We start from the raw sequence: 12,303 nt of genomic DNA, 5'->3' as shown, positions 1-12,303 counted from the left end.
TATTGTGAATTCAGAAACTTAAATAAATATACAAACAATAAAAAGTAGGTACATAACCAAATGTATTTTTTTCTAAAGTGATGACCTGACTGAGAATCAATTAAAACTAAAAGCGTGCTTAGTGAGGGGTGTAAATAACCTCTAAAATCAGTCAATTTAAACTTCAAACAAGAATCAATACGAACTCTTATTCCAAATCTCAAACAAGAACAACGTGAACACAAATCTTTAGAATTGATGGCACCTAAACTCGATACAATCTATGACAAGATTTTAACCAAACAAAACCTAGGAACGATATCGCTTCAATAGAGATCAAAACCAAACAAACTCTCGCATCCATATTATAACGACAAAGTCTTTTTAAACTCAATCACACCTTGTGGCGCACAGGCCTTGGTCTTCTCTATCATCTTTAACCCACAAGCATTAGCCCACCAGCAGTGGCGTTCAATCACCTTTGACTGAACATCTTTCACTAGCCCAATGGCCAACAGTTTGGCTTGACTTATCTTGTATATATTGAAGACAATAAGATTTCAAGTCTAAACCTTAACTGATTATTAAGTTGTGAATTACAAATAACCCTATCTATAACCATACAATTACTTGTTAAAAACAAATAGGAAAATAACTAACTCAAAAACCCCCTAGGTTGTACGATAACTAGGTCCCCACACTTACACAAGATTACACTAACAATCACCCCCCTAATCTTGTGACACTGATGAAGCTTCGCATCTCGTTAAACTTCAACAGTGGCAACGCTTTTGTAAGGATGTCTGCTCGATGTGCTTACTTCTTCCGTGAAAAACTGGGATCTTCATCAAGGCAATAGCCGATGTACTTTCGACCTTCAACGTCACAGTCTCCTCCTTTTCTCCGGTCATCTCTGACAACAAACCCCGAAGCCATAAGACTTGGCACGCTGCCGATGTAGCTGCCATAAATTCAGCCTCACATGATGATAACGCCATTGTTCCTTGTTTCTGAGAAACCAATGATATTTTTGATGTACCATAGTAGAAAATTAGACCTGAGGTGCTCCGACCATCATCCATATCCACCGCATGACTACTATCACTATACCCGTGCAACATACTGTTTCCGCCTCTCGAGTAAGTAATACCAAAGTCTAGTGTACCTCTTAGATATCGGAGGATATATTTAACCGCTTGAGCATGAGCTTGAGTTGGTGATTGCATGAACCGACTTGCATAACCACTCGAGTAGCTCAAATGGGGTCTCGTATGAGTTAAATACCGCAAGCTTCCGATTATCTTTTTATAACCGGTCGGATCTACCTTCGAATTCTCATATTCCTTTGACAACTTTAAGCCCAGTTCCATAGGATATTGAGTCAAGTTGCACTCCCTCCCTAAGATTTGCTTCTTTTAGGATCTTCGTTGCATTACCACTTTGCTTTAACGTTATCCCACGATCGCTTTACTTCACTTCGATCCCGATATAGTAATGCAACAACCCGAGGTCACTCATCTCGAACCTTGACTCCATTTGTCTTTTGAAATTTTAAATTTCTTGCACACTTGTACCCGCGAATATCAAATCATCAACGTAAACTCCAATGAGTAGTAGCCTTTTGACCGGAACACCGTTTGTAAACCGCTTGTTCTTGTTTACATCGAGTGAAACCGAGTTCCTTTAACGACCCGTCTAGTTTAGTATTCCACGCCCTTGGAGCTTGGTGTAGACCGTATAACGCTTTAGCCAACTTGTACACTTTTCTTTCTTGACCTTTCTTAAAGAACCCATCCAGTTGAACACGTACACCTCTTCTTTTAAATCATCATGAAGAAACGCGGATTTTACATCCAAGTGATGCACTTCCCAACCTCGGTTTGCTGCTAACGCGAGTAAAAGTCGAACAGTTTTGAATCTCGCCACCAGTGTGAACACTTCTTCGAAGTCGATCCCATATTTCTGAACATACCCCTTAGCTACGAGTCGGGCCTTGTACTTGTTTATTTTCCCGGCTTCATCTCTTTTGATTTTATAGACCCACTTTAAACCTATCGGTTTTACTTTGGGTGGTGCTTCGACTAACCGCCATGTCTTGTTTCTTTCAATCGACTCGATCTCCGCTTCCATTGCTTTTATCCAATGTTTTTCATTATTCGCTTCTCGAAAATTTACTGGTTCATCATCGAATAATAATAGGAGATATACCTCGTCGGTTGTCGGGTCTTGCTCAGTGGATGTCGGTATACCTTCAACTATAAAGTCGCTAAATTTCTTGGGTAAAACCGTCTTTCGAGTAGTTCAACGCGGCTGGATAACTTGTAACAGTTCTTCGTTTAGGCTAGTGTTCGGCCTAGTTGGGCTTACAGGTGGGTTGCCACCTTCTGAAATTAACGACTCACTTCCGTTTCTGTTACGAACCAACTCACCGGTATCATGACGGTCTACGGACCCGGTGTCAAACCCGGATGTCACCTGCTCCGATTTGGGTTCAACATCGCACCTAACAATAAACTTGGTCCATTCAGAACCCTTTTCGCCCTCTTGTTTGTCAAGATCAGCCCACGCGTACCTTTTACACTCGTCAAACTTGACATCCCGCGTAACGTGTACTCGCCTTTGGATCAGATCAAACATACGATAGGCTTTTGTTCCAGGTTGAGTACCTAAGTGAATCATCACAATGCTTCGGTTGTCTAATTTCTTTTGACCGGTACCAAGGACTTTTACATACCCCATCCGCACATTTTAACGTGTGAAAGGTTCGATTTTCTTCATTTAAACGCTCATACGGAGTCAAATCCTTCAAAGATTTTGTTGGTGACCGGTTTAGTAAATTAACCGAGTGATGAATTGTTTCTCCCCATAGGTCTTGTGGTAGTGAGATCGCCTTTAACAAACTTCGAGTCGTACCAAGTATGGTTCGGTTTCTTCTTTCAACCACTTTTTGATGTGGGGTGTACGGGGCCGTAAACTGATGTGCCACACCTATACTTGATAAGTAATCTTCCAACACATGGGATGTAAACTCTCCCCCATTGTCGGTTCGTATGGTTTTGAGTTTCTTGCCCGTTTCATTTTCCACCCTTTTCACGAAATCTATGAGTAAGCGCAACTTGGTCTTTCGTCTTTATCGTTAAAACCCGCATATAGCGGGTGTAGTCGTCAACAACTAGTAAAAAGTATCGGTTGCCACCATGTGTCTCGGGAGTAATCGTGCCACAAACATCGGCATAAACGAGCTCGAGCGGTACATTTGCACGATAATTAGATTCTTTCGGGAAATCCAATCTTGTTTGTTTGCCTAGCATACATGCATCACAAATTTGCATCGGTGTTCGATTCTTGGCACCCCATCCGCGAGTTTCGAGAGACCCCGAAGGGCATCTAAATTCAAATGCCCCAATCGAGCGTGCCATATCCATGCAATATTATGCAAATTACCTTGTAAGCAAACCGAAGAAACAACCTTTATATTAATTTTATAAACCCTGTTAAAGGAATGCGGTACCTTGATTAAAAGTCTTCCATCTTGTTAGAATATCCATAAGATACCGTCTTGGATCCCGATATTGCATCCTCCTTCGTCTAATTTCCCGAGACTTATAATATTATTTTTGAAATAGGGAATAAAATAAGCATCACTCAAGGCTCGTTGTTCTCCCTTCTGACCTTCTACTACTATCGTGCCCCGACATTCGATTTCAACACACGAGCCATCACCGAAACTTACTTTACCGATCTTGTTACGATTGATTTTGGAAAACCATTCCGGATTTCCTGTCATGTGGTTACTCACCCCGTTATCAAGAATCCATGTGTTTTTATCGCATGGGGTTGAAGCATATTGCTTTGGATCAACCCGGTCTTCTTTTAGAAAAACGACATATTCCTTACTCCGAGCTACCGTCATCATGTTTAGAACCGGTCCGCTATCTTGAGTTAGGTTACTTTGATCGTGCGTCTCCTTGTTTCGGTTAGGAAATGACGTGGCAAAGTGTCCTAGTTCATCACACCGATAACATTTAATCTTTGACTGATCCTTCTTAACTCGGGGTTCTTTCTTTTCCCGATCCACAACCTTACCCTTTCCCTTGTTCTTTTGACTTGATTTAGTTCCCATCTTGCCTTTCCCATAACGCCTTTCTTGATTGCTCTTAGCTTTCCATTCTTTATATGTATATAGGAGTTGTTCTTGCTTACCAGGCACGGGTTTTTCTTCATCTCCAGATCGTTCCTAAAGTGCTTTTAGGTGTCCAACTTCATGGAACGTCATGGTCTTTATATAGACAAATTGTTCAATAATAGCAACAATCACTGTATACCTCTTTCTCGGAACGGACTTCAAAAGCTTTCTCACAAGGGTCTCCTCTTCAAACGGTTCTCCAAGATTGCTTTCTTTGGAAGCTATTTGGCTAATCTTGGTCGAGAAGTCATCAATCGTATTCGTTTCTTTCATCTTTAGTACATCGAACTCATGTTGCAGAGACTCAATACGTGCTTCTCGAACCCTATCAACCCCAACGAAACGAGTCTTAAGTGCATCCCATATCTCTTTAGCGGTGGGAAGGTGAGTCACTTGCATCACCAAAGCCTCCAGCATGGCTTGATAAAGATACATAATCGCCAACCCGTCTATCTTCGAGTCAACCACCGTTCTCGTTCTTGGTTCGATAGCATCCAACAACTCTTGAACCTTGAAGATGGCCTTGATTTTTACCGTCCAAATCGTATAATTGGTAGACGTAAGAATCGGAAACTGAATCGAAAGGGAACTCGATTCTTTGGGAAAAAGACTTGATTACGTAGCCCTAAGACTTGATTATTTGGTTGATCACCCATATTTTTCTTTTTATTCTTGAAACAGTAAACAAGATTTTACTTGATTTTTTTTTCGTGGCTTCTGTGAAGAAAACTAAGACAATTTTTTTGTTGACTTGGTATTTAATATTCTCCACAAGAAAACAACGTGATTGTAAAGTTTACTTTTCTGGCCAAGTAAAATAACAAATTAAAAACAAAAGTTTCCTGTTACGTCTTTGTTTATAGCCGAAAAACAAAAACACTTTCGCAATAACCGGGGTTTTTCACAACCGACTTCACGTTCAAGAAACCGAAACAAGTTTCTTGATACCTACCGAATATTTTGTGTTCGCCGGAGATCAACGCGCACCGCAATAATTGCTCGGCTCCATTTAAACCTTGGTCGCCGGAATCTTGTTCTTCTATCGCCACTTCTTGATTTTCGATCGCAGTTGTCACAAGCTCTTGTGGTTTGCACCGCCCTTACTTGTCGGACCTTCGTTGATCGGTAATCCTCCTTGGTGATTATTGAACCTCAACCGTAGCTCTGATACCAATTGAAGACAACAAGATTTCATGTCTAAACCTTTATTGTATTAATTATTAAGTTGTGAATACTTGATTACAAATAACCCTATTTATAACCATACAATTACTTATTAGACAATAATAGGAGAAAAACTAACTCAAAAACCCCCTAGGTTTGTAAGTACGACAAATAGGTCCTCGCACTTACACTAGCATTATTGTGTAGTCTATAACCAAAAAACAATCAATTAAACATATAAACAAACCTGGTAATCTTGTATGCGACTGTAAATGAAGGAATTGCAACTTGGATCATTCTATGAATCGTGTAATCGCTATCAGAGAAACCTATTTCTGGATTACACACAAATGATTTATCGGATAAGATAGAGAATTCTGCTCATGGAGTTGAAGTTTTGACTGTATCCGTGATTTTTCGATGATGAACTAGAGAGATAATCATAACCATTTTCCTCGGTCGTGTTTCGTATATGTTCGATTGAGAGAGACAAGCCAATCAAGGAATAAAACATAAATCATGATTTTGTCAAAATAATTTCCATATATGAGCCCAATAAATTAATGAAGCCCACTTCACATAAAACTTAAACCCAAGTGCTTAAATAATAAACCCAATGTTATTATAAAGCCCAAATAAAATAACAATTTGAATTAAATCGAGCGCTACTCCCGCGTCACCTACTTATTTAATCTCTAACGTTATTTCCTCGATCAACAAGTGAATTCAACAGCACTAAAATAACCAACAACCTACAAATAGACTTAACCTAAAAGTAAATAAAAATACTAACAACAATATAACAATGAAATTGAACTTTATCCGGACATTTTAACATCTCCCCTCAGTACATTAAAGGGTTGAGTTACTCTACAAATTGTAACAAAAATGAGGAGACTAAGAAACCATAGTTGATTGTAATGTGTCAAGCGAGGACTAAAAGAGGAATGACATAAAAGTAAAAACACATATTTTCTCCAGTGACATGCTAAGCACATGTCAATTTCCATCATCACTTTGAAACGTCTATAACTTTTTCGTATGGCATTTGTTTTTAAGTTCACCATAATAACAAATATTTTACTATATTTAATATTAGTATGACTTTGTTTAATAAAAAAAATTATTGTGTGTTTTTTTTCAAAGTGAAGAAATCTGAAAACTGTAATAGTGAAATAACACCGTTGGGTAATTTGAATATGTAAATATAATGATAAAATAACAATCATATCTAATACATACACGCAATGATTAATCATATTACACAATAACATAAAACGTAAAACATAATGGTAAATACATCTTATTACACAATATTATGATCTGAAACGTAAAACACAATAGTAAATACATAATACACAATGACCTTAACATAATATACTATGAACATAATACACAATGACTAAAACAAACTGACGAGTATAAAGATACAATAACGAACAATAGACAAAATGATTAAAATAAAGACGCAATGACAAGCAAAAGACATAATGACGTATATTTTTGTTTTAATTTTAATCTTTAATATGTGTAACGGTTGTAAAACGTATTGACCATAACCAAAAACACATTGAAGAATACTCAATTTAAAAAAATGACAAAATAATAACACAATGTATAAAACCCATTATTGTTTTTTTTTTTAAATTACAATAATATGGTAATCATATTAAAGATAATAAGACGTTTGTTATTATAGTGATTTTCTTTTAAATAAATTTTCGTATGAAAAAAATATGAATATTTTAAAATGGTGGTGTAATTGAAATGTGACTTACATGTGAAGGAATAGAGAGAGTCAACAAATATGGACTATCCCATATATGTCTTTTCTAATATTTTTTTTATTTTCAAATTAATCACAACCATTTATATCACAGATTAATGGAATAGATCACTTTCTCACACTTCTTATTTTTTGTTTATTTTGTATTTTAACCTAACCCTATATTAATATGGTAAACAAATCTATTAACCAAAGTTCTTTACCAAAAATAAAACCTCATTTTAACCTACTTAAAACCTTTTGTAAAACATGTGCAACTTGTACTGTAGAAATAAAATAAACACTATGAGTTCTAATGTTACCTATTGCAACCCTTTTTCGACAAAATGAAGATCAAGTTTAAAATCGTTTGTTTAATCCTGAAATACATGGTTGGTTGGAATAGCTATAACATCTTCATTATCACTGAACACTTTAACATGTAAAGTGAGACCAATGTCCAGACCCTTGATGAATTGTATTAACCACATAATTTCACAAGTTTGGTAGTTTTTTAGCTTCCAATGAGACCAATGAGTCTCCTAGAAACACACAAACACATGCAACCAACCTTCTAGTTACGAACACTTTCGTCAATCAGAATTAATCAAAGCTCTTAATGCTACTTCCCTCTGGTGAACTCAGTGGCGGATCCAGGAACTTTTTCCGGTGGGTTCACTGTTTTTATATGTTTCAATTTCCATAAAAATTTTCTGGTCGGTTCAAGTTGTATAGGGGAGGCTCAACCATTTTAGAGGCATAAATTTAACAAAGTCCAGGCTATTTACAAAAAATAAATATATTTTTTGTTTAAACTCCTAACACATGCACGATTAGTTAATAGGATTTTATGTGGGATATAATTTTAGCTATTACGACTCATACCATTATAAATGTAATCCTTAGTTATTGAAATAAATAATTGTAGGTATCGAATTCAACCAAATCCATATTATAGATTTACAAAAAGATTAAAAGTTGAGTCTAAAAACATCAACTTCATCCTAATAAAAACTGGTCAAAACAAACAACCACTTAACCATGAAATAGGTAAAGAAGAACCTACTAACATATAAAGGAGTTTATCAAAAACAAAAGAATGAAGACGAGGAAAGTAGAGAACTTGGAAAATAAAAATTTTGAACTTGATGAAATCTTGGAGTAAAGAGGATTAGGGAGTTGAACCAAAAATTAATGTGGATTATAGTTGGTCAGTTGGAAGTTTAAACCAAAAATTAATGTTCGACCCTTGACAGTTTGTATGTGAAACAGTGAAAGGATTGTCTTTTACAAAACTGCTAGTGGGGTGATAAAAGACTAAATGAAGAGATTCGAACTCGGGACTATTGGATTACAAAACAAGCGCTTAACCAGTTGAACACTTCTTTATTTTTAACATTGGTTCACACTATAAATATTTATGGGTTCACTCCAACTTTTTTGTATAACCGTTTACTAATATTCCGAAACTCAGTGGGTTCCCGTAAACCCGCACCGCTCCATGTAGATCCGCCCCTGGGTGAACCTTTAAATACTGACGCAACCTTAACCCTATTTGCAAGTGCACATTCGTAGGAGAATACATAAACTGACACAGATACTGAACTAAATAAGAAATATGTGGTCTTATTAAAGATAATAAATGACTTCACCAATTGATTTTTTATGTTTGACAAAGCTGTCTCGTCTTTTTTTTTTACTTACAAAAAATTATGTAAACTTGTTCAATAGGAGAGTTGGAGAGGTAACATGCTTACTTCTTAATTACTCGAATTCAGCTTACAATTCCAACTATACTTCGTGAAAACACAACACACTCAAAATACAAAACCTTAATACCAAAAAGAAATAGTATAAGATACCCAAATTTGTAATCTAGAAATTTTTACAACTAATATTTTACAACTTAAATTTCATGCTTATCGTTACTAGTGATGACAATACCATCAGCATATACAAGTAACAAAATGATCACAATATAATGAGGTATGGGGAAGGAGTGTTGGTAGGGGAAATAATATAGAGCATGGTCTCATGAAATATGATATGACGGGAGGTGCAAATGTGACATGTGTGATAGTCATATCAAAGGTGTCCGTTATGATTGTGGCTTTCGAAAAGAATTCACATGAAATGGATTTGGTAGCTAGCTTATTAGGTTGTGTGTCACCAAGGAATGGTAGAAAATGCAAATATGTACAAAGAGAAGAGTAATCATGTTTAGAACGAAGACGGAGCTCAAAAGGAGTGTGTAATGGTTAACGTTGTGCGATGGTAAGTGATTAAAGAGAAACACAACAATGCATAAACACCATACCAATATTTCTATGGTAGATGGGTGTGGGAGAGGAGGGCATGGGCTATCTTAGAAAGATAGCAGTTCTTACATTCTACAACCATTTTTTGTTTTGGGTGTGTAGATATAAATGATCCAATAGATGATACCAGACTCCGACAGAAACTTTGCGTTTTATCAGGGTTAAGGGGAACCATCATTGTCTAGATATTTGATGGAGGAAGATAATAGGTTTCTAAATAAAGTTTCAAAATATGACAAGAAGTGAGTGTCTAAGAACAATGCAATTAAGGTTATATCCAAGTTCAAATAAAGTAACTAAAAGATGCCCCCTTCTTGATAGGATCAATCATATGAACATATTAGAAATAAACAATACAAAAACAACAATTCGACAAAACATATTTGTCTTATAAATTCCTTGAAGAACATATAATTTACAATGTTTGTGGCTAGAGGTATTTAGAGTCTCTTATGGTTACATTCTAACCGCCGCGTCTGTTTACTAAAGAACACGACACATCGTTTGATTATTTTACTAATTAAAACATTAGCCAAACTATTAACTATTTACACTTATCACCATAACTTTACTAACTGAACTTTCAAACAAAGTTTAACCTTCTTTAATAAACTAATGAGATCTTTAACAAAATTGGAATTATTTCCAACAATAACTCCCTTAATCTTGATCTCCTAATATGGCTTGATTATCTTAATAACACCAACTATTAGGATGATCTTTCTTCTTCGATTATCTTCTATCTTCAGTATCTTTCTTTGATCGTCGTCTTTTGGTTCTTCTTGACATTAATTCTTGTTTGACCGAACCACACGTGTTTTTCTTTTGTCAAACATGATTTGTTTTCGTTTATACCACACAAGATTTGTAGCACACAAGATTTAAGTAACCAAGCAAGATCTGTACCACACAGGATTAGTTTGCCACATTGGTCTTAGTCGCCACACATGTCTCAATTGCCACAGAGGACTTTATTTGCCATACATGAATTAGTTTTCCACACAGGACTTCGTTGCCACGGAGGAATTAGTTGGCCACACAGGTCTTAAATTGCCCCACAGGACTTAGAATGCCACATAGGTTTTACCGTTGCTTTACAAATCATGAAGGTTCAAAGCCTTTTATTTTCAACGAAACACTAAGGTTTGGAGTTTTTCTATATGAACCACATACGTTCGATTCTATCCTCTTTTCCTTTTATTCATATTTCTTATTTGTTTTTCAAAATAATTTATTGAATTCAACTCCTTTTCACTTTGCTAATAATTATTGCTTTAAAAAAACCAATCAACCTTTCATAGACTTTTCCATATTATCAGTTCTATATTATCAGTTCTGGTTGATATGAATAGACTTACCAATTTGACTTTTGGTGAAATAATAATTTTCACAACACACAAAGATTACATGTCTCCCGTTCATGAATTCTTCGCCCATTTATGATCTATCAGACTTTAGAAACTAGGAAATATATTGCATATCAATTGCTCATTTTACATATGGTTTTTCTACTTCGTTCCCAAACACGCTCTACCTGAGATACTACTGTTGACGATCAATTTTGGAGACACCATTTCTAGTTTACAACTGCCTGTGTCGATTGTGTCTGTCTGCTTCCTTTGTTGATTGCAATTTGCAATTTCTCAATTACATTAGGCTAATTTTGACTTTTACTGATTGTTCTCCGGGTTTTCTTCAAAATTCGCAAACTACGATAACATTACGGTTCTTCTTCCTTTTGATTTGACCGACAATAGAATAACACACCCTATGTGATCGTGTTCTACCCTATAATTTGTTCGTTAGAGCCTTGCTCTGATACCAATATGGTGGCCCCTTCTTGATAGGATAAATTATACGAATGGATTGAAAATAAACAATACAAAAACACCATTTGAACAAATCAAATTTGTATTATAAATTCCTTGAAGAATAGATAATTTGCAATGTTGGTAGCCGGAGGTATTTATACCCTCCTATGGTTACATTCCGACTGCCACGTTTGTTTACTAAAGAACACGACACATCGTTTAATTATTTTAGTAATTACATCATTAGCCCAAACTATTAACTATATACAATTTGCACCCTAACTTTACTAACTGAACTTTCCAAAAAAGTTTAACTATTCTTTAATAAATTAACGAGATCTCTAACAAGATCGGGGTTATTTCCAACACTAAAATCACTGATAAAGATAATTTAATATCTATCTATATATATGTTCAACATGGTGTAACATGAGAGGGTTTCCAATGTCATAGTAGATTCATGTTAAAGAGAAAGGTAGTCAAATATATTTAAAAATACGGCACAAACATTACAATATTTTATCTAAGGTTAATGCATAAAGATAATTTAATATCTATCCATATATATGTTCAACATGGTGTAACATGAGAGGGTTTCCAATGTCATAGTAGATTCATGTTAAAGAGAAAGGTAATCAAATATATTTAAAAATACAGCACACGCATTACAATATTTTGTCTAAGGTTAATGCATGTTTATTCAATGTTTACAATGTTTACAATGTTTAGATACGCTCGTATATAAGATGCTTTTGACCAAACTATTTTCCGTTCAAGACTTAGAAAAAAGTGTGAAGTATACACACCTATGTGAGTTTGATATGGAAATGTCATTTATGTCTTAAAATCATACTTGGATACAATATTATTGAACAAACACTACAAAATTAAATTTAAAATTTATCAGATAATTATATACTTTTTAATCTCTCATCTCCTCTTATACCTTTAATTCACACGATCAAACTCTAAATCGTAAATTATAAACCCTAAATATACATTCGCAAGTCAAAATTAGAACAAAATGGATCCAACAGCCACTCTTTATACTCAATAGATAAAAAATAGTATATAAGTCGT

The 12,303-nt window shown here is 35.4% G+C and overlaps 1 pseudogene; it reads right to left on the bottom strand.

Annotated features, from left to right (window-relative positions):
* Positions 1 to 752: 752 nt before the first annotated feature.
* Positions 753 to 1,349, bottom strand: LOC143595032 (secreted RxLR effector protein 161 pseudogene; annotated as a pseudogene).
* Between the last annotated feature and the right edge of the window lie 10,954 nt (positions 1,350 to 12,303).

This window comes from Bidens hawaiensis, unplaced genomic scaffold, assembly GCF_021521415.1.
Source record: "Bidens hawaiensis isolate Kalapana, Puna unplaced genomic scaffold, B.hawaiensis_p1.1 tig00001717_1, whole genome shotgun sequence".
Taxonomy (NCBI): Eukaryota; Viridiplantae; Streptophyta; class Magnoliopsida; order Asterales; family Asteraceae; genus Bidens; species Bidens hawaiensis.
Note: the sequence above shows the minus strand (reverse complement) of the source record. Positions and strands in the feature narration are given on the sequence as shown.